The sequence below is a fragment of the Silene latifolia genome, chromosome Y (genome assembly GCF_048544455.1).
Source record: "Silene latifolia isolate original U9 population chromosome Y, ASM4854445v1, whole genome shotgun sequence".
Lineage (NCBI taxonomy): Eukaryota > Viridiplantae > Streptophyta > Magnoliopsida > Caryophyllales > Caryophyllaceae > Silene > Silene latifolia.
Window position 1 is genome coordinate 62,426,171 of NC_133538.1, and position 24,652 is coordinate 62,450,822.

Below are 24,652 nucleotides of genomic sequence, written 5' to 3' on the forward strand. Positions count from 1 at the left end.
TCGTCTCGCTAAAATGTATATGACGCGGTTTTTATTATAAACTGTCATCGGTTATCGGTTATTAATACATCGACTAATAACACGGTTTAGTTGAAATATTAATACATGTCCGACAAAGACAATATTGTATAATTAATTCAATATACATTAATCAAATATAAATCGTTTATATTTAATTTACGAATTAACTGTTTAATTCGCCTTAGCCCATTTTATTTAATCCGTATAAAATATCTCAACATCACATTTTGACTAATTACTAGTCAAATAACTCGGACTAATCGGTTAGTCAAAATTGGCATCAACATGATGTATTTTCATACCGTCACGTCTCTCAAACGTATCCTATAGGTGTGACTTTTAGGGACCAGTTGATCACCGCCATCTGTATGACAATAACGTCAAACTTATCTAGCAAGCCAACCGTTATTGATAAATGTGGATCAACTGATAATAATACCAAAAGTATGCCCTTTGATCCTTTTAGAGATTTATAAGTCCTTGCACTAACTGTTAAGGACACCAGCCCCAATAAGCTCCCACTTGTCCGTACAAGTGTATGTGCAATGACGTTATCCGCACTAACCGGAGGACACGGCTCAACGAACTCCCACTTGTCCGTACAAGTGTATGTGCGATAACCGATTCTCATATTCATTTAAAATTTCTCCCACTCAATGTAAAACAATTTGCGGATCCGGATCCGCAAAGGTCGTATTTTACAATCGATCCAGTATCATGAGTGGTTTCCCCAACTAGAGAGTAACTTAATCGATAAAACGAATCCGTATCCGAGCATGGCCATGCATTTCGATTCTGACTCCTCGAGTGGCCCCGAGAAATATCGAGTACCGATAAAGGCTGAATATTTCCTTCAACTCGACTCCTTCCGATCTAAGCACAACATGAAATGACCCAGAAAAAATCTACTTGGCCCCCTGTTACGGATGACCGTGAAAAAGAAACCAAAGTCACCCAAAATCTGCCTTAGTCTCAAGAGACAGTCGATAGTCAAAAGAATCGACTCTTAGGATCACCATGGAGGTCCTATCCACGACCGGGCACCGAATGTTATAAAACATTTAGGACTCCACGTCGATGTCACAATTGTGTCCTACGAGAAATCCGTATAACTCGCCTCGTGATTGGTCACCAACCGTTTGACTTATGGCTCGTTGAACCCACCATCAACCAACGTCACAAAATAATTACCTTGAGTTATCAGCTCACGTGGGCAATTAAGGACCAAAAATATAATGTTTGTTCAGTTCACTTTGTGGTGTTCAAAAATTGTCGTACAATTACACATGAAAAAAGAAATATATATAAATATCAAAACGATGATGTTGTATAGAGTACAAAAAGAATGAATCTAATCCATAAAAGAGTACTATAACTCAGGAACACGTTTAATTCTGATGGAAAGAACGTGCCCTTCATGCTTATCTTGTCGTAATGGTTTAGTGAGAGGATCTGCTATGTTATCATCTGTAGCAATCTTTTCTATCACTACTTCCTTTTGCTCCACGTAATCTCGGATTAGATGAGCTTTCCGTTGTACATGTCTAGACTTGTTGCTAGACTTTGGCTCCTTAGCTTGGAAGATGGCACCACTATTGTCGCAATAGATGGTGATCGGGTCATTCGAACTAGGCACTACAGATAGTCCATGTAAGAATTGACGCATCCATATCGCTTCCTTTGTAGCTTCAGACGCGGCATAGTACTCGGACTCAGTCGTAGAATCTGCTGTAACAGTTTGTTTGGAACTCTTCCAGTGATCGCAGCGCCATTAAGAGTAAAAACGAATCCAGCATCGAGATTTCGAGTCATCTCGATCCGTTTGGAAGCTAGCATCTGCAGAATAGGTTGCGCATAGCTTTTGAGGGCCTCCATAAGTCAATGCCCAATCTTTAGTCCTCCGTAGGTACTTAAGAATGTTCTTGACCCTGACCAATGTGATTCACCCGGATGTGTTGGAATCGACTTGTCATACTCAATGCATATGCCACGTCCGGACGTGTGCATATCATGGCATACATGATTGATCCTATAGCCGAAGCATAAGGAATCCGTGTCATGCGCTCTTTCTCTTCCTGTGTCTCGGTGCCGAGAATTGCTCAAATGCACCCCCCGGAGCCATAGGAAGAAACCTCTTTGGAGTTAGTCATGCAGAATCTCTCTAGGACTTTGTCTATGTAAGACTCCCGATCGAGAGATAACATCCGACGTGATCTATCTCGATAGATACGGATGCCCAAAATTCTTTGTGCCTCACCCAGATCTTTCATCTGGAAATGGTTCTTCAACCATACTTTCACCGAAGTTAAGAGAGGTATGTCATTCCCAATCAGGAGTATGTCGTCAACATACAATATTAGAAAGACAATCTTGCTCCCACTCGACTTGATATACAGACATGGTTCCTCGACCGATCGAATGAATCCATTTTCTTTTATCACTCGGTCGAAGCGATGATTCCAACTCCGAGATGCTTTCTTAAGTCCATAAATGGAACGCTTAAGCTTGCACACTTTCTTAGGATTTTCTGGATCAATGAAACCTTCGGGTTGTACCATGTACAACTCTTCCTCCAAAAAGCCGTTTAAGAAGGCGGTTTTCACATCCATTTGCCAAATTTCATAGTCATGAAAAGCGGCGATCGCTAAGATAATCCGAATGGAACACAAAGATGACTACGGGTGCAAAGATCTCATCATAGTGCAAACCTGGCACTTGGGTGAAACCTTTAGCAACTAGTCGTGCTTTATAGATATCTTGTTGACCTTCCACGAAATGCTTTATCTTGTAAAGCCATTTGCATTGAAGGGGACGAACCTTAGCAGGTAAGTCAACAAGATCCCACACGTTGTTCTCATACATGGAGTCCATCTCGGATTGCATGGCCTCAAGCCATAGCTTTGAGTCAGAACTAGTCATGGCACCTTTATAGGTTGCGGGTTCACTACTCGTTAAGAGTAGAATGTCATCTATGTCATGTTCCTCGACCATACCAATGTATCCGTCCGGAGGAATAGAGACTCTTCCCGACCTCCTAGGTTCCTCAGGAATATTAATCGCAGCCGGGATTGAAGGAACTGGTTCCTCCAATGGTTGCTCGGTAGTTGGTTCCGGGAATCTCCGAACGATTCGAAGGTTCTATCACTCTTTGCATTCTCGAGAAATTCCTTCTCTAAGAATGTCGCACTAGCCGCAACAAAAACACGTTGTTCGGTTGGCGAATAGAAGTAATGACCAAGTGTTCCTTTAGGATAGCCTATAAAGTATGTCTTGACCGATCGCGGGCGAGCTTATCCTCGTGTCTCCACTTGACATAAGCCTCGCAGCCCCAAACCCGTATAAAGGACAAGTTAGGGACCGTTCCCTTCCATAGTTCATATGGAGTCTTGTCAACAGATTTAGACGGACTTCGGTTAAGTATTAGAGCAAGTTTGATTTAAGAGCATAACCCCATAATGAATCGTAATACCGTGTGACTCATCATGGATCGAACCATATCAAGAAGTGTTCGATTTCTCCGTTCGGACACACCATTCAACCGAGGTGTTCCGGTGGAGTTAACGTAAGGCAATCCCACAGTCCTTAAGGTGTTGATCAAACTCGTGAGAAAGATACTCGCCACCACGATCCGAACACGTTGTTTTAATCTTTCTACCCAAAGAGGTTCTCAGACTGTTCGGTATTCTTTGAATTTCTCAAAGGATTCACTTTTGTGCTTCATTAAGTAGACATAGCCATATCTACTTAAATCGTCCGTGAAAGTGATGAAATACCTATAGCCTTCTCGTGCGGTGATTGACATAGGCCCACACACATCCGTATGTATGAGTCATAATAGGTCGCAGCCGCGCATTCCAACACCTTTGAAGGAAATACGAGTCATCTTACCGATGAGACATGATTCACACGTGCCAAATGATTGAAAATCAAAGGCCGAGATAGCTCCATTTTTGATGAGCCTGTTTTTACGCGTTTCTCATTAATGTGTCCCATACGGCAGTGCCATAGATACGTTTGATCTTTGTCACCAACCTTTAACTTTTTATTCATTACGTGTAATATTTCGGTGGTCCGATCTAAAACATAAATTCCGTTCATGGAGACTGCCTTGTCGTAAATCATATCGTGTAATGAGAAAATGCAAGTATTATTCTCTATTACAAATGAAAATCCAAGTTTATCAAGTGCGTAAACCGAAATAATGTTTTTAGAAAGACTGGTACATAATAGCAAGTTATATAAAAATAACTCAAATCCGCTAGGAAGTCGGATCACATATGTTCCCCTCGAGACGGCAGCCCACTCGTGCTCCATTCCCGACACGCAGGTCCACCTCACCCTTTACGAGGGGTTCGATGTTTCGGAACCCCTGCACATGATTACACAGATGAGAACCACAACCAGTATCTAGTACCCAAGTTCCGTAACTTGCGTGGTTAATCTCAATCATATGAATAAAAGTAGAAGGAGAAGACATACCAACAGGTTTAACGCGACCTGCTTTTATGTCCTCATGATAAACAGGACATGTACGCCTCCAATGCCCAGTCTTGTGGCAATGATGGCATTCCATGTTTTCATTCTTGCTCTTTGTCGCGCCTGATGAGGTGCTCGACTCACCAGGCCCACTCTTGCCTCGAACCTCGACTTCTTAAACTTCGCCTTACCTATCGCTAGGTCCGCTTTAGCTTTGCCCTTACCCTTGCCCTTATTTGACACAACGAGAACATCCTGTTTCATGCTCCCACTGAACTTCATGTCCTTCTCGGTCTGTACGAGAAGGGAGTGCAGTTCATGGGGACTTTTCTTCAAATCATTCATATAGTAATTCGCTCTAAAGAGCGCAAAACCATCCTGGAGTGAATGAAGCATGCGGTCAATCACAATGTTCTCGCTGATTTTACAATCAAGCGTCTCCAGCTTCTCGACATTCTCAATCATGCTGAGAATGTGTGGGCTAACTGGTTGGCCCTTCTGGAGTCTCGCATCAAAGAAGCGAGTGGTATGCTCATAGGTCACGATTCTCGGTGCTTTCGAGAATTCCTTAGTGAGCGTGGTGAAAATCTTGTTTGCACCATGGGCTATGAAGTGTTTCTGCAAATTGGGTTCCATTGCAAAAATGAGTACGTTTTTAATCGCACCCGCTTCCATACAGAAATCGTTAAACTTGGCGATCTCATTAGCTCTAGCCGTGGGACCTGGGTTTGGCGGGATGGGCTCAATTAGATATTTGAGCTTTCCGTCAAGCCGGCAAGCATTCCTTAATGCCGCCTCCCGGTCCGCGAAGTTTGATCCATCATTCTTGATCGAGTAGACCGATTCATCCGATTCATGAAGATCCGAAGCCGGACTCACGGTCCAATGTGGCACTTGGCATTGGGTCGTTAGTAGGACCAACCATTTCGTTATAGCAGTTTAAAAATTCGTGTTCTACATCGAAAAAGAAAGAAAAAACAAAAACGAAATAAGCAACTCATCGAGGTGATTTAAGTCTATTTAAAATGTATTTTAACGTGTAGACTCAAGCACTTGCATAATTGATCTTCCTCAAGAATGATACAAGTGATCCCAAGACTCAATTTCCGTAAATTGATAAGCCAACTGTTTAGCTAATTCTTCCGTAAGAACTCTTGGTCGATAGATTTCCGTAAATCCTATCTATAGTCCACCATGATCACAGGATCGTACGAGTGACCATAGTGTTGAGATAAAATAGGTCAATCGGTTCCAACTTACCCGACGTAGAAGGGGTCATATTATGCCTACCGACGAAGAAGGGACTCATTGGAGTTTGACCTATAAAGACCGTTCTCAATTTTGTTTATACGAGGAAGATCCCATCAACTTAATTTTAATTCATTTTAAGTGAACAAATAACTAGCGTCTGCGTGAATGAATTAATTTAGGTGATGGCTTAGCATAGATCGTGTGACATGAGAATGTCAAAGAAAACTAACTCGTGACCTCTATATGTGTCAGTTTTCATGCAATAATTAGGTGGTTTGGTTTTAGGCGGAATATGATGCAAATTATCGTTACGAAAAATCAATAAAAGAATGCAATACGTAAATAAAATTCCTAGTGTGGCCTATCCTAGTAAAAAAAACATAATACAACTTTGGAATCCACCGTTGGACCCGAAAAGCTTGTCTTGATGTTCCATCTTTGACCTTGCAGCGGGAGTGAGCATCCGATCTCCATCTTTGGTCTTCTCAAAAATTACAATTTAAAATTTACAAATATAAACCTATTTACATTCTAAATACGAAAAACCGTAATTACAGGTGAAAAATCCAAAATCGGAGATACGAGATCTCAAAATACAACCAAGACCGTGTTCCATCATTACGGTAACACGTTCTACTAAGGCCACACTAAGTTACAACCGTTTGTAAAAATGAATAAATACGTAATAAAAGCATTCAAAAGCATTCAAAATTAACGATAAATAAAATGCATCAAATAAAACAAATTTATTCGTGACATAATTCCGTAATTATGTTAAATTTATCCAAACCACCTTTTAACGATTAAAATTTATGTGATAAAACTGCTTCTATCAGTTTAATTTTAATCTATTACAATCCGCTACTTTAAATACGCTTTAAAATAACTCAATGGTACGTGTGTGAACCGTTTCACAATCATAGCGAGTGTACAATATCCGTATAAATTACATATTAAGGCCAAAAGAAAATTTAAAACAAAAAGAATAAATTTTCAAAGCTGCCAGAATAAAAATCCCTCGATCCAGAGACATGAGTGCTCGATCGAGGAACAAAAGGGCTCGATCGATCAATCGCTAGTCGATCGAGAGGTATGCTAATCGAAAGTACTCGATCGACAAGATCGAGGTCGATCGAGGGCCTTTATCAAGCAAATCGCTTCGATCGAGTACGAGGACTTCTCGATCGAGCGGTGGGGGTTTTAAAAGAGGTCGATCGAGTACTGCAATTACTCGATCGAGCAAAAACAACAAGGAAGGGCTCTCGATCGAGTGGAAACATGCTCGATTGAGGGCAAAAACATTCTGAAAACATGAAACCCTCGTGAAAACAGTTTTGACGAAACAAAAACATCTCAATTTTGATCAAAACCGCATCAAAACAATTTTACAATCTGACAAAACTTGACATATTGCTATAATCTCCGTATAAAATAACAATATGTAAAAGAACAAATCGAAAATAAGATAAATCAACCGTGTAAAAACATGTCACGGTTTCAACAAAAAAACGAAACAGCCGTGTATACATGGCACGGTTTTCGAGACAAAACAATCGTTTCAAAATCGTTTTATGAAAAATCACAATGAAAATTTACGTGGCCTCGCTCTGATACCACTTGTGGGGTAATATCCGTATAAGACCCTTTAAATTTAGGACTATAACGTAAATTTAACATGTGAAATATGGTCATAAACGAAATACAATGAAAAACGATTAAGCACAAGAATTAACCTTCGGTCCTAGTGCAATTCGGCAATGATAGATCAAAGTAGACCTCCTCCTAATTGTTGCACCCAAGATCGTCTAAGAATATGCCCTTGTGCTAGAAATGCGTTCTCTAATTGCCTTGCAATATTGAGAGAACTTGATGTGAGTTTTTCGAGATGTGAGATCTAGGTTTCAGAGAGAAATGATCTCCAAAACCCTAGTTTCTTTGCAAATGAAATGACTAGGTTACAAAGGAGAGGGAACCTCTCCTTTTGTTAGCCTCGGTCCGCGGGTCACTAGAGGAGGGAGTGGGCTTTCCACTTTCTCCTCATTTAACTCGTGATCCGACTCGTCTCGCTAAAATGTATATGACGCGGTTTTTATTATAAACTGTCATCGGTTATCGGTTATTAATACATCGACTAATAACACGGATTAGTTGAAATATTAATACATGTCCGACAAAGACAATATTGTATAATTAATTCAATATACATTAATCAAATATAAATCGTTTATATTTAATTTACGAATTAACTGTTTAATTCGCCTTAGCCCATTTTATTTAATCCGTATAAAATATCTCAACATCACATTTTGACTAATTACTAGTCAAATAACTCGGACTAACTGGTTAGTCAAAATTGGCATCAACATGACTGTATTTTCATACTGTCACGTCTCTCAAACGTATCCTATAGGTGTGACTTTTAGGGACCAGTTGATCACCGCCATCTGTATGACAATAACGTCAAACTTATCTAGCAAGCCAACCGTTATTGATAAACGTGGATCAACTGATAATAATACCAAAAGTATGCCCTTTGATCCTTTTAGAGATTTATAAGTCCTTGCACTAACTGTTAAGGACACCAGCCCCAACAAAAATAATATATATAATACCTGTTTAGGTATTTTTACCCAAATCGATTAATTAGGGTCAATGTAGTCTATATTCGTTGGTCGATTGTTTGATGATTTGTATGTCAATAAGTAAACGGAAAAAAAATAAGGTACGTAATGTAAATTGACACGTAAGATTTTGGTAACGCGGAAAACCCAATGTGGGAACAACCGTGGGAGGGGCGGTACCCTGCTAAGTATTGCACTATATGAATTGGAGGATGATTACAATTGTGATGCGTAGCTAATCCTGCTGGCCCTAGGCGTCAGGCCTGCAAGATCCAGAATTAGCGTATATTATTTGCTGAGATATGATCTTGATTATTGTTTGTATGAATGAATACGGATGTGTTGAATGAGTTGTCTTGGATGTCCTCTTTGATTTGCTTCCTTGGCTATTTATAGGGTAAGAACCCTAGACATGTCCTACCTCGAATATGGAAAGGGAATATTATTTCCATAAGGACTTCTTTTCTAACCCGAACTCTTTTATCAATTCTCCCCAATCTCCCTAACTTCTCCCTGACTTCTCCCTAACTTCTCCCTAACACTCATTTCCTTAACGCGGGCACCTTCTATGACGGGCTCTTGATCCTTCTCAAGCCCATCTCCCCTTTTCCTGACCGCGGACTCCCTTTCTCCTTACCACTTCTTTTGTAATCTTTATCTTATCAAATGGGCCTTTTCTATTATGCTATTTTTAGCCCAAACAGTTTGCCCCAAATTTCTTGCGAAGTACGCTTTCAAGTATCGAGCAAGGAATTTTACGTAACCAAATGCTAAACCCTACGCTGTCTTTTCTCTTCTTCCCATGCATCATTTCCAGCCGCCATACTCCTCTTTCTCCGCACCCAACTCCCTCTCTCCTCTTTATAACTCCAACGTCCCTCTTCACTCTCATTAACCACTTCAAATTATTCCAAAAACTCATCTCTTTTAAACCCTCAATCTTCCTTCCCCTTTATTCTCCACCGGCTTCACTGTTTCCCCTCCCCGTCTCCATCACTAGGTAATCCACCTTCTTCTCTCCTTTTAATCTTCATTCTCTCTCTCCATCATGGGTAAAAATCGGCAGTCTTTGTCAACCCCTACACCCTCCGACCGTAATCTTGACCCTACTTTCCCTTCTCGGAGACTTTTCAAACACCCACATGATTGTGACTCCGTCCTAACTCCGGCCGACATTCCGACGATCAAGAACCTGCTTGGGCTTGGTGATGGGGTGGATATCGCTATCCTCGAACCGTGAGAAAGCCGACGCCCTCCGTCTAGGGTGGGTTTGCTTCTACTTATATCCGTTTAGATATGGCCTCCGTTTCCCTTTCCCTAAACTCATTCAAGATTTTATCTTCACCAATAATTTCGCCATGGCACAAATCTCTGCCGCCATTTGGAGAGTTCTTCTCTATTCTCTGGCCGCTGGTCAGAGTACTGGCAAATCTGTCACCTTGGGCGATCTGGCCCATATGTACAACATCAGGTCCCTGGGCAGGGGTCAATTCTCCTTCCGGGGCCGTGGAGAGGCTCCCTTCAAACATGTGTCAAAATCTCGCGATGAGAAATGGTTTGAGGACTTCTTCTACGTGAGGAAGGACTCCATCCAGCCTCCTGCCGATTATATTTTCGAGAAATGGGTTCTGACTTCGAGTAAGTAGCTTTCCTGTTACCTTATTTGTTTTATCTCGCTGCTTACTAGCTTACTTCATCGCCTTCGTGCAGGCCCCTGTGACCTCACCCGTATCGGCGCCAAGATCCCTGTCTGCAAAGAAGTCGTTCAAAGATTTTCGAGTCCGAGAGAAAGTTCCTGCACTCGCTTCCTGGTTTTTCACCGCTTCTTCCTCCAATCCTCCTCAATCAGCCCACAGTATGTGTTCTGGTAAGGTTTCTGTAACCACTTTCGTTTGCATGCCGTTTCTGCGGACGTTTTTAGCATTCTGTCGCCTGAGGCTATGCGTGCTTGCAGGTTCAAAAGTCGATCAACTGGAACTCATCCTCCAAAGTGCTAAAAGAAAGAGACCCTCTACCATCCCTGATGTGGCCTCTGCCTCCAAGAGGAGTGCTCCGGCTGCCTCTTTTCAGACTCCTCCCACAGTTTCCAGTTCGGCTGCATGCGTGCCCCTGGAGGTTAATCCGTTATCTCGCCATCCGCCTACTCCCCCTGCCAGTCCTCGTGCTTCGTCTAGTGGGGGCATCATTGCTCATTTCCGAGAAGGCTTTGGGAACATGGACAAGGTGCCCTACTGGCCGGAGATCGATTAGCTGCTCTTTCCTCCTGTTGAGGAAACTTTTTCGGAGTTTACCCCAGAGGAGATGGCTGAAAACGACGTGCACAATGCCTTCATGGTAAATATTCTTCACTTTCTACCCGCCTGTTTGTCTGTTTACTCGGATTTTGCCTACCGATTTCCTTGCGGACTCTTGATTTGCTCTATCCCAGACCCTCCAGTCTGCACTCTACAATAGGAAGATGATCAACATAGTGCAGACGACCAGCCGTGCTACCAGTGCCAAGAATCAGGAGCTGAAGGAGACTGTCGCGGATCTGGCGCAGCAGCGGGTTGATCTGAAGGAGCGTGTGGTGGAGCTGAAGGCTGAGCTTGCTGTCACCAAGAAAAATTTGAAGGAGGGGGTTGATCAGCTGGCTCGAACCCAGGCCGTGTGCAGCACTTTTTCTGACTCCCTCAAGCGCTCTGATGAGAAGATCAGTGAGCTGATTTCCCTGGCCACCAATGTTGTTGCATATGCTACCGGGCGGGAAAGATCGTGGAATGCGTCTGTCGCCCTTGAGGAGGCTCCCACCCACAGACCATAGAGGAAGAGGAGAAGCGTTGGAGATGCTCTACCCCGCTCAACCCGATCCGAGTATGCCGATGCCCGAGGTTGGTGAGGTGAATTCTCATGCGTTGGCCGAGCAAAAGGCCGGGGGTGATCTTTGGAATGTCCGAGAATCTTTCGACGGAGCTCGGGGAGCTATGGCGGCCGAGGATGCTCAGTGAAGCGGTAGACGAAATGAGAGGTCGGCGGAGCGGAGGGGATGCCAGAGGTGGAGGTCATTAATGTGACCGATAATTAAATTTTTATGTTTTGATAAACTTTTTTGGCAGTCTAGCCCAGAGGTGGCAGACTTTGTAAGTTTTAAACTTGTTCTTGTGTTTGCTCCGCCAGGGTGGCGGTTAAACTTGGGGCCGCATTTTGGCCATATTTTGAAATGCCCCTTGTCATAGTTTGGCAAGGTTTTAGCTTACATATCGTGTGTTTGTTGTTTATCTTCCCTGTTTTTAGGAAGTTTATGTCGTGTCAGTCTGTTTGACTGATTTAGACGAGTCCTGTCACCCTGAAAAGGATAACGTTATGACTCGGATATAGCCGTGTGTCACCGATGGTCGATTTAGGCGTATGCCGCAATGTGAGGAGGAGTGGCCGTGTCAACCTAGGAGGTCGATTTAGACCACTGGTCACCGAAAAGACTGATCCAGACCAAGCTAGCTGCCGTGTTAGCCGAATGGCTGATTTAGGCGTATGCTGCAGTTTTTGGACTACTTAACCTTGTTCATGACGCAAGGTGTGTTCATCTCGTTTAATGCCAACAAGGGCGTCATTGAGGCAAGTTTATCGTCATTCTAGGACCAGATAGAGACGCTGCAGGATTCTGGTAGCGCAGATATCCCTACGTTCCATGTTCGTTTTTGCATGCATGCTGGGGCCCTGGTTAAGTGCGATTAGTGCGAGCTACGTCCAGGGGGTGGTATCAGGGGTAGCTGGATAAGCGTATTCAGCAGTCAGCCAGGCTCCCTTTCGTATGCTCCCCAGTCCGCCTGGTGAGGGTGCTCCTTGTGGAGAAAATAGGTTGGGCATGTTGGAGTGCCGTGTGCCTTGTCACCCCGCGTTGGCAGTTGACAGTCCTGCTAGACATCCTTTCAAAGTACCATAGATACCAGAATTCAAAATGATGTGCTTAGAGAAGCCTAAAAATAAGAAAATCTATTAAAATGATGTGAAGTAATTGCCGCCATCTCATGGGGTACCAGAGCAATTGTGGTCCCGTGACGCCGCCAGACCACACCATCCAATAGTAGTTTAAAGTTTCAAAAATAACTTAAAGATACGAGTAAATAAGAGTGAAACGGCAAGATGCCTACTACCGAATTTTTATTTTATCTTTAAAAATGATTCGGCTTATCATAGTACATTATTCGAAAGTCGGAGTCTACTTATTATTAAAAGTAATATCTCTTCGGTGAAGTATGTTCAATGGGCGTTGTATGATTTGACCGTCCATAGTCATCGGTCCAGATGCGCCATGGCCAACAACTCCTTCTACCTGGTATGGTCCTTCCCATTTGTAGGCGAATTTGTCTGCTTTTCAATTTTTGGTGTTTTGAAACACCTCTCAGAGAACCAGGTCTCCTACCTCCAGGAACCCGACTTTCACATTCTTGTTGTAACTCCCGGCCACCGATCGTTTGTAGGCGCCAGACGGATTTTTGCGCTTGCTCGCACTCGTCAATTGTGTCCGGGCTTCGTCGGTCATCTCGCATTGTTAAGTTCCCTCGTCATATTTTCATACCGTGAGTGGCAATTAGAACTTGATGGAATGGCCGTCTCGCGCCAAACATCAAACATGAAGGGTGTTTGACTGTTGCTACCTTTGGCGTCGTTCGTCGAGACCATAACACTAGTGGCAACTCATCCGCCCACTTTCCTCCTAACTCCCGTAACCTCCTTCTCGATTGTTCATAATAATTTTATTCTTTGGATTGACTTGTCCATTGGACTTTGGAGTCCTAGGTGCTGACTTTTTTAAGGTGATATTCCACCTGGCACAGTATCCCTCGGTATCGTTGGAGATGAATTGTGAGTCATTGTCACATATGATTTCTGATGGGATACCAAATCTGCAAACGATGTTTCGTTTTATGAATGAAATGACTTGTTTGTCTTTTACCTCCGTGAATGCTTCTGCCTCTATCCACTTGGAGAAGTAATCTGTCATTGCTAGCATCCAGGTTCTGTTTCCTATGGCCCGTGGTAGGGGGCCTACTATGTCCATGCCCCATGCCATGAATGGCCAAGGAGAGATTATAGGGTGCAGAGGCTTCGCTGGCTGGTAGGTCATGGGCGCTGAGCGCTGGTAGGCATCACATTTTCGTGCATACTCTGCTGCATCTGCTTTCATTGAAGGCCAATAATATCCCTGTCTGAGTGCTTTATTTGCCGACTCCCGCCCCGCATGGTTTCCACATTCGCCACTCGTGGAGAGCATGTAACACGATCAAGCGCTTCTTCCTTGTCCAGGCACCGTAGGTAGGGGCTCGCTAGCGATATTCTCGAATAATATATCATCAATAAGTATGAATCGAGGCCTTTATTCTAAAAGCTCTTACTTCCTTCTTATCATCCGGTAGCTTGTTATGGCGCGGCCCGATCTAGGGTAAGGTGTGCTCCGGTCGTCACTTTGGATCGGCTACCCGGTCGCGCGTCCGCCTGTTTGACCGAGAGCTCTCACCTTCCTCTGTAACTGCTTGGATTTTCTTTTCGCTTTGTGGATCCTCCAGTTGACCCCTGTCTATTCCGTCTTCCTTCTGAATAGAGGGTTCCAAAGATATGTGCTATTGGAATCTTTGGATAGCTCTGTTGGCTTGAATGTTGCCCCTAGGGTTGCTAGGGCGTCCGCTTCCACGTTCGATCTCGGGGACTGTTTAAGCTTGCAAGATTCGAATGTTTGTTTTAATTCCTTTGCTACTTTTAGGTATGCTATCATCTTGAATCTCGGCTATAAACTCATCATTCACGTGGTTGACTATTAACAGGAAGTCACTGGATATGAGCAGTGTCCGACCTCGACTCAGTCTAGCTTCATTCCCAATATCAAGGCCTCGTATTCTGTTTCATTGTTGGTTGCCTTGAATTCACATCTTACGACTTGCGATGTATCGATCTCCCGTGGTGATCGCAAAATTAATCCTACACCCGCCCCCTTTGGTTGGAGGCTCCGTCGATATGCATCCGCGGACTTACTGTCCGCTTGCTTCCTTCTAAAGTGAGGATCTCGATCCGCCGATTCTGGATGGCCGGATCAAGTCCGACACGAAGTCGGCCAAAGGCTGCGATTTGATTCTTTGTTCTAGGGTCGTATTGGATGTCGTATCCACCGAGGTGTACTGCACCATTTAGACATTCTTCCCGATAGCTCGGGCCTCCTCATGATAGCTTTTAGCGGGTAGTTTGTCACAACATGTATGATGTGTGACTCAAAATAGGGATGCAGTTTGCGAGATGCTACTACCAATGCTAGTACTAACTTTTCAAGAGATGTGTACTGGTCTCCGCCAGCAGCAGAGACTTGCTTACGTAGTACATTGGCTTCCTCGCTCCTTTTCTTGCTCTCGACCAGACAAAGACTCATCGCTACTTCGTGATGCTAGGTATAGGAATAATGGTTCACCCGGCTTTGGTTTTTGGCAAGTGGCGGGGGTCGAGATAGTGCTCAGTGTCTCGAAGGCTTGCTCGTGTTCGCCGGTTCACTCAAACTTCCGGCTTTTCCTTAGCACGTCGTAAAATAGCCCGCATTTGTCCGAAGATCTTGAAATGAACTGTTCAGGGTGCTACCTTTCCAGCCTAGTCTTTGAACATTCTTAGGTTTTCGGGTGATTCAGTGTGTAAAGATGACTTTGATCCGCTTTCGATCTTGGCTTCTATTCCTCTCTCGAGTTACAATATAGCCCAAGAATTTGCCATAAGATACCCCGAAGGTGCATTTAGATGGGTTTAATTTCATCTTGTATTCCCGAGGGTCTTTGAATGTTTTTCGCGGATGCCGCATATGATCTTTGGCTTTTTTTCGATTTCACCACCATGTCATCAATGTACACCTCCATGGTTCTTCCTATTTGCTCTTTGAACATACGGTTAACCAACCTTTGATATGTGGAGCCTGCGTTCTTTAGGCCGAACGGCATGACGTTGTAGCAATATATTCCTCTTTCGGACATAAATGTCAGTCTTCTCCTGGTCTCGCAGGATCCATCTTGATCCGATTGTATCCACTCCATGCATCCCAAATGTTAGCATCTCGTGTCCAAATTGCATCTACCATTGCATCAATATGAGGCAATGGAATGGATCTTTAGGACATGCTTTGTTGACATCGATGAAGTCCACACATACTCTCCACTTCCCATTCTTTTTAGGCACCACCACTACATTAGACAACCATTCCGGGTATTTCACTTCTCTTATCTTCTTTCTTGCCAGCAGTCGTCTACTTCTGGTTGATTACTTTATTTCTCTCACGCAAACTTTCTCCTTCTCTCTTTGGATGGGTTTACACATTGGGTCCACGCTAAGCTTGTGTGTTATGATGGATGGATCTATGCCTATCATATCATCGTGTGACCATGCAAAGCAATCCATGTTATCTTGTAAGAACTTGACTAGCTGCTGTCGTAAGCTTCCTGTACATCCTGCTCCAATGAGCACGGTTCTCTCCGGGGTGCACTTGTCCAGGTTAATCCGATCCGGCTCTTCCGTCTTTGGGGGCTCGATGTATTCGTCTTGGATAGGTCTGTAATTGCTATGCGGGAGGGCTGGCAGTGCACTTGAGTGCCTTCTTGTAGCAGCCTCTAGCTTCCTCATGATCTCCTCTTATCGTTTCTACTCCCCATGGGGTGGGGAACTTTATGCACTGGTGATATGTTGAAGGGACTGATTTCATCTGGAGCAGCCATGGTCTTCTTAGGATGACGTTGTAAGTAGAGGGGCCATCTATAACCAGGTACCTGACTTGCTTGTTGACTCCTCTAACATAGGTGGGGATGATTATCTCACCTAGCGAAATTGTTTCTCCTTGAAGCCTACTAGCGGGATAGTCTTCTTCTGTAAATCCTTCTCGCTGAATCCCATGTTCTCTATGGTTTTCAGCATGATTAAGTTGACCGAGCTTCCTGTAACTACCAAGACCTTTCTTACTGTGCAATTGGCCATTGACAAGGTGATAATAAGTGCATCATGGTGTTCTCGTTCATCGTATGTATCTCCTTCATCAAAGCTTACTGCTGGCAGGTCGCTGTGAGAAATTCTACAAGAGTTGGCTGGCCTGTCTCCTTTGGTCTCGGTGGCATGTCTCTTGGCTGCTGAGTATGTCAGGCCGCTTAAGTCTGAGCCGCCTGTTATCACGTTTATAATTTTAGTGCATGTGGGTGGGTCTGCCGGCTTGGCGGAACCTACCTTATCCTGTTGCTTGCCCCCACGTGGTAACAGGTGGCTCAGCTTTCCTTGTTCGTACAGGCGCTTGATCTCTCTTCTCAATGTGTAGCAATCCTCAGTGTTGTGTCCAATATCACGATGGAATTCACACTTCTTCTTGCTATCCTTTCTCCAAGCTTGCTCTCCTACTGGTGGGTTGGGCCACCTGACTCCATCTCCCATCTCTCTGAGCGCCTTCAAGATTCCTCCGATACCTGTAGTGAATCCATACTCTGCCAGGGTAGGGAGTAGCTGGTTTTCCTCGATTCTGTTGACTCCCCTCCCATATGATCTGTATCTCTCGTCCTTCTTGTTGGTGGTTTGCTTTCTTCCTGATTTCTCCACGGCTGAAGTACTAGAAATACTTGGCGCGCTCTATAAGCTGGCTCTGGCTAGGATATCATCCTCCAGTCTGATCGCGGCAGCTGCTTTCTCCTGCACTGCTTCGAAACTATGGCAAGGATGCATAGTCAGCTGCTTGTATAGGCCAGAGTCGTGATGCAGGCCTCTTCTGAAGGCTTCTACTGCTGTTGAGATATCACATTCTCGTACTTCTACCTTCTCATTGTTAAATCTGGTATTGTATTCTCCAATGCTCTCTCCTGCCCCCTGGACGATTCTGTACAGGTCTCCTGCGTGCTTTTGTGGCTTTTCTGTCGCGATGAACGTTGAGTAAATGCGTTTACCGTTCAAAGCAAATGTAGATATCGACTTTGTTGGCGTGCTTACAAACCATCGAAGTGCGGTCTGTTAGGGTGGACCGAATCCTTTGCACATGCAGGCTTCCTTAACTTGTCCTATGGTTGTTACCGTCATCATTTTTTCGTTTATACCGGGTGCTATGATCAAAGGGGTCTCGTGCCGTCGAAGAGAGGCATATTTGGGTTTGTGAATCCCTTTGGCATGGTTGTGATGGATATGGTGTCCACGAATGGTGAGTCGGCATAGCGTCAGAGCTTTCTCGAGTGGGGGTGGTAGCCCCGCTCAAAGCATCTCCTTTAGTTCCAAGTACCGCCGATTAGTTATATTGGCCGAACGGGGTCCGCTTTGCCATTTGTCCGCAAAATTCCTCCCGATCCGGCTCTTGAAGATTCTGATAAGTTCTGGCTGCCAGGGGGTTGTGGCAACGATTGTCCCCTACTGCTAGTTCACTTGCTGGTTTGACTCGGATCCTGCTACAGGTGTCTGATCGATTGTTGCAGGACTGCTGACGGGGAGGCCACCTGTTTGTATCCTACGCACTGGTGGCCGGGCCGCCTATCTAGTGTGAGGTATCCTAACCCTCGTGGGGTTATCCTTCCATCTGACGGTGTCGTAGCCAAATCCAATCTTGTAATTATTTCACCTGGTATCTGCCTGCTGCCTGCTGCTCCTTGTGTCAGATCTACCAAAGGAAATCTTCCTTCACCTGTCCTGTTTGCTGGAGTGCTGGATTGCTGCTTTAGGAGATCAATTTGTGCCGAGAGCTCTCTGTCTCTCCTTCTTACCTCGGCATCTGCTCTCCTTTGGTCTTCTCTCATGTTTTCCATAGCTTTCTGAAGATTTTCCACGCCGGCGAGCAGGATTTGCGTGGGACTGGGCGGCGGAGTGACGCCTGAGCTTGATGTTCCTTTGTCTGATCTGGTCTGGGCTGAGACAACAGGGGTCCTGGGAGGTAGAGAGGCTTTTGTTGTCGGTATGATTCTTGGGGTGTGTCCGGGAGCCTGCGTGGCCACTGTCGATGTTGGACTTTGGGTAGACGATGGTGGTGGCGATGGCTGCCTGCTCCCTGACATGGCTTCAGATACTTGCTTTTCCATTGTATATCTAGGATATCAACGATTGACGACCACAATGCCCCACGGTGGGCGCCAAACTTTTTAGGTATTTTTACCGAAATCGATTAATTAGGGTCAATGTAGTCTATATTCGTTGGTCGATTGTATGATGATTTGTATGTCAATAAGTAAACGGAAAAAAAATAAGGTACGTAATGTAAATTGACACGTAAGATTTTGGTGACGCGGAAAACCCAATGTGGGAACAACCGCAGGAGGGGCGGTACCCTGCCAAGTATTGCACTATATGAATTGGAGGATGATTACAATTGTGATGCGTAGCTAATCCTGCTGGCCCTAGGCCTCAGGCCTGCAAGATCCAGAATGAGCGTATATTATTTGCTGAGATATGATCTTGATTATTATTTGTATGAATGAATACGGATGTGTTGAATGAGTTGTCTTAGATGTCCTCTTTGATTTGCTTCCTTGGCTATTTATAGGGTAAGAACCCTAGACATGTCCTACCTCGAATATGGAAAGGGAATATTATTTCCATAAGGACTTTTTTCCTAACCCGAAGTCTTTTACCAATTCTCCCCAATCTCCCTAACTTCTCCCTGACTTCTCCCTAACTTATCCCTAACACTCCTTTCCTTAACGCGGGCACCTTCTATGACGGGCTCTTGATCCTTCTCAAGCCCATCTCCCCTTTTCCTGACCGCGGACTCCCTTTCTCCTTACCACTTCTTTTGTAATCTTTATCTTATCAAATGGGCCTTTTCTATTATGCTATTTTTAGCCCAAACAATACCTATTAAAACTAACAGAAGCTAGTGGTAACAGGGTCGAACCACAGAGAGGCAGATGTAATTATTAGTTGTCTAATTTCAGCCTAAGGTAACGAAAGTGGGGGTTGATTGATTTGAGTGGTCTATAGCTAAGGTAATAAAAGTAAAATAAACTAAACAATAGATGAAATCAAGAATTAAAAGAGTGCTGAGATGGTCGGTTCACTATAGTTTCTAAGAAAGATACTAAGTAGGTCTGAAATAAACACATGAGGCGGGAAAACAAGAGGTCCTCTCGGTCCACTCTTAACAAGCAGCGTCTTTCGATCTCGCTACGGGTCCCTAATATCACTAGTACTGACTCTCGTCGTGAAAAGTGACTAATAACCTAAACTTTACCTATCTTTCGACCTTAGCATAGTTTAGTCATTTTAATTGGTAGTCTGACAACCTTCCCTATCTTCCGATCTAATGGGTCAGTCAAATACTAAGCATTCAATTAGTCGCGTGCACTCGATTCATCAAATATAGAATTTAAGTCAATTAAAACGAAGCAAAACCCCACGTGGCCAGTCAATCGACCGGTATGCGATTTCAGGGTCTACAAACTAATGCCGCCTAACCTACAGTTCCCCTACATCCTAGCACAAGGTATTTAGCTACTCATGATATTGATAAAAACAACAATAATATTAACGAAATAAACTACTGAACTCATGCTTAAAACAGTTAAATAACAAGCAATAATAAACGATAATCGGCTTCGGGAAACTAACTAGCAATTCTATACTATGAATAAAATAAGCAATGAAGCTGAACAGAATAATACCGATAAGGAATTATAGAGCCAGATCCAAACCGAAAGCGAAAGGAACTTTATTAATCGAAGAACAATAATCTCGAACCCTAATTATGAAAGTAGAACTAAAACTAAATTAAAGCTTGATAAAAACTGGATGCCTGTTCTCAAAACCTAGCTTACGTTAAATAGAATACAACGTAGTTCTTATTTCCAAAACCTAACTACTATGGGCTTGCTTATTCTCGATCTTTTAATTCACGCAGATTAGCGGCTTGGTCGATCGACCACTGAGGCCGGTCGATCGACTGGTAAGCTCTGAATAGTGGCTCCTGGAAGTCGTGGTATGGTCGATCGACCATAGGTAGCGGTCGATCGACTGCTTTCGCTGATACTTGACTTCTAAATTCTCGTGGATTTGTCTTTCGGACCTCGAAATGTGCACCAAGCTCGTCCCTTGAGTAAATACTTTACGTCAAATGTAGTGCAAGGTACTCGGGGACGGATTTAGCTCAATATCTACTCATTTTCGCATAAATCTGCAATATTACATAAAAATACGAAAGTAGACGAAATGGGGCAAATAGTAGCCTTAAACCACATGAATGAGCTCTGAAATGCGTGTAAAATATGGTGTAAAACATCATATTTAAGACACGCATCAATAACCCTGTCAATGGCCAACTGCACAGTCAGAAAGGTCCTGGTAGACACTGGTAGCTTAGTCAACCTGATCATGTTGAAAACCATAGAAAACATGGGATTCAGCGAGAAGGATTTGCAAAAAAAGACTATTCCGCTGGTAGGGTTCAGTGGGAAGACAGCCAGCTCGTTGGGCGAGATAGTTATCCCAACCTACGTGGGAGGAGTCAACAAGCAGGTTAGGTACTTAGTCATAGATGGACCCTCTACCTACAACGTCATTTCAGGATGACCATTGCTGCACCTGATGAAGGCAGTTCCCTCAACATATCATCAATACATAAAATTCCCCATATCATGGGGAGTAGAAACACGACGAGGAGACCAGGAGGAAGCTAGAAGTTACTATAAGAAAGTACTGAAGTGCATTGCCAGCCCCCCAGCATAGCAATTACAGAAGCAGCACGTCCAGGACGAATACATTGAGCCTCCAACTGAGGAGCTAGATAAGATTAACCTGGACAAGCTGCACCTAGAGAAGACCGTGCTAATTGGATCTTGGTGCACATGAGACCTCAGACAACACCTAATCGAATTTTTGCAGACTAATATGGACTACTTTGCATGGTCACATGACGACATGATAGGGATAGATCTGTCCATCATAACACATAAACTCAGTGTGGACCCAAAATACAAACCCATCCAGCAGAGACAAAGGAAATTTGCAGCTGAGAGAAATAAGGTGATCAACCAGGAGGTAGACAGCCTACTGGCAGCAAACAAAATAAGAGAGGTGAAATACCCGGAGTGGCTGTCAAACGTAGTAGTGGTACCTCAGAAGAATGGAAAATGGAGTGTGTGCGTGGACTTCACTAACCTGAACAAGGCATGCCCCTAGGATCCTTTCCCGCTACCACACATCGATAAAATGGTGGATGCGATAGCTGGACATGAGATGTTGACATTCGTAGACGCCTGGAGTGGGTACAATCAAATCAAGATGGATCCATCAGATCAGGAAAAGACAGCGTTCATGTCTGAAAGAGAAATATATTGTTACAATGTAATGCCATTCGGCCTAAAGAATGGAGGCTCCACATATCAAAGGCTGGTCAACCGCATGTTCAAAGAATAGATAGGAAGAACCATGGAGGTGTATATTGATGATATGGTGGTAAAATCAGAAAAAGCTGCAGATCACATGCGACATCTAGCAGGAACGTTCAACACCCTTAGAGAATACAAAATGAAGCTGAACCCATCTAAATGCACCTTTGGGGTGTCCTCCGGCAAGTTCTTAGGTTACATTGTAACCCAGAGGGGGATAGAAGCCAGCATCGAACAAATCAAAGCTGTATTGCAGCTGGAGTCACCTGGAAAACCAAAGGACTTGTAGAGACTAGCTGGCTAGGTAGCAGCTTTGAGCAGATTCATCTCGAGATCCTCAGACAAATGCAGATTATTCTACGATATACTAAGGAAGAGCCAGAAGTTCGAGTGGACCGCAGACCACGATCAGGCATTCAGGGAGCTAAAGCATTATCTCAGCAGCCCATTATTATTATCAAAGTCGGAGGCAGGAGAACCATTGCTCCTCTACTTAGCTGTCACAGAGGTAGCAGTAAGCGCAGTTCTAGTCAGAGATTAGGATAAAGAGAAAAAGCCAGTCTACTACGTAAGCAAGTCTCTGCTTCCAGCAGAGACCAGATATACATCTCTTGAAAAATTAGTACTAGCACTGGTAGTTGCATCTTATAAAGTACGCCCCTACTTTGAGTCCCATACCATAAATTTCGTGACTAACTACCCATTGAAATCAATAATGAGGAAACCTGAGCTATCAGGCAGAATGTCAAAGTGGTCCGTACACCTTAGTGGATATGACATCAGGTATGATCCTAGGACAGCAATCAAGTCACATGCACTGGCAGACTTTGTATCAGACTTCAGCCCAGCTATCCAGAACCTGGCAGACGAGGAGATCCTGACCCTCAAAGGAAATAAGGAAGCAGAAGTCTAGCAGATGCACATTGATGGAGCTTCCAACCAAAGGGGAGCAGGTGTAGGATTAATCCTGCGGTGACCGCAGGGAGTTCTGATAGCACAAGCAGTACGATGTGAATTTAAGGCAACTAATAACGAAATTGAATATGAAGCCTTAATACTAGGGATGCAGCTAGCCCTGGAGCTAGGAGTCAGGAACCTACAAATATTCATTGACTCTTTGCTAATAGTTAATCTTGTGAATGATGAATTCATAGCCAGGGACTCAAAGATGATTGCCTACTTAAAAGTGGCAAAGGAGCTGAAACAAAAATTCAAAGACTGTAAGCTCAAGCAGATCCCTAGAGACCAAAATGTGGAAGCAGATGCCTTAGCGACTCTGGGGGAAACCTTCAAGCCAACCGAGCTGTCCAATATTCTCATTGCGCACATGCTGGAACCGTCTATCCAAAAATTAGAAGAAGCAGACAGAGGAGAATTAAAGGACCAACAAGATGAGCTGGCAGTTCAGATTACAACAGAAGGCCATATAGCTTCCCAGCCAAACAACCAGAAGGCTGACCAGGCAGCTGGCAAATCACCAGATCAGCCAGATACCAAGGCAGATGACTGGGATTGGCGGACGCCTTACTTAGATTGGCTACGACATGGCAAGCTGCCAGACGACAAAAAAGAGATAAGAGGTTTTAAAATGAAAGCCTCCAAATTCATACTAATTGATGACATACTTTTCAAGCAGTCAACAACAGGACCTTACCTACGATGCCTGGACAAGTAAGAAGCACAGACTGTGTTGCATGCCCTCCATAGTGGCGAATATGGAAACCATGCAGAGGCAGGAGTCTGTCAAAAATAGCCCTCAGAGAAGGCTATTTTGGTCCACGATGAGGGCAGATTCAGCAGAATATGCTCGCAAATGTGATGCCTGCCAACGCTCAGCACCAATGATCCATCAGCGGCAAAACCCTTACACCCCATCATTTCTCCTTGGCCATTTATGACATGGGGAATGGACATAGTGCGTCCTCTGCCTAGAGCCACAAGAAACATGATATGGATGGTAGCAATGACAGATTACCTCTCCAACTGGATAGAGGCAGAGGCATTCACGGAAGTAAAAGACAAGTAGGTCATCTCTTTTATTAATCAAAATATCATCTGCAGGTTTGGTATCCCATTAGAAATCATATGTGACAACGGTTCACAATTCATCTCCAACGATGTCGAGGGATAGTGTGCCAGATGGAACATCACTTTAAAAAAGTCAGCACCCAGGACTCCAAAGTCCAATGGGCAAGCTGAGTCCAGCAACAAAATAATCATGGATAACTTGAGAAGGAGATTAAAGGAGTTAGGAGGAAAGTGGGAAAATGAGTTGCCACTAGTGTTATGGTCAGACAGAACGACGCCAAAGATAGCAACATGCCAAACACCCTTCGGCCTGGTGTTTGTCGCGGAAGCAGTGATTTCATCAGAGGTTCTAGTTCCAACCCACATGTATGGATGTATGACAGGGGAACTGAACAACGCATAAATGATCAGGAGTCTGGACACGATAGACGAACTGCGCACAAGCGTAAAAATACGTCTGGCTGCCTACAAGAAGTCAGTCGCCAGAAGTTACAACATGAATGTGAAAGTCAGGCTCCTGGAGGTAGGATACCTGGTCCTCCGTGAAGTGTTTCAAAACACAAAGAACCGTAAGGCAGGCAAATTCGCCTGTAAATGGGAAGGACCATACCAGGTACAAGGAGTTGTTGGCCATGGGGCGTACAGATTAATGACCATGGACGGTCAGATCATACACAAACCATAGAACATACTTCATATGAAGAGGTATCACTTTTAATAATAAGTAGAAACTAGTGTACAGTGAAGTGTGTGAAGAAAAGAAAAAAAAAACGGTAGTAGGCATACTACCAAATTCGCGTCAATTTCTTTTTCTTTTATTTCTTTCAAAATTTAAAAACTATTGGAGTTGTGTGGTCTGTAAGCTTCCTGGGACCACAATTGCTCTATTATCCCATGAGATGGCATCAGGTACTTCACATC

General features: G+C 43.9%; 1 pseudogene; it reads left to right on the top strand.

Moving 5' to 3' along the window:
- LOC141628199 (amino-acid permease BAT1 homolog) overlaps nucleotides 1-24,652 on the top strand; it is a 101,459-nt pseudogene that overhangs the window by 11,729 nt on the left and 65,078 nt on the right.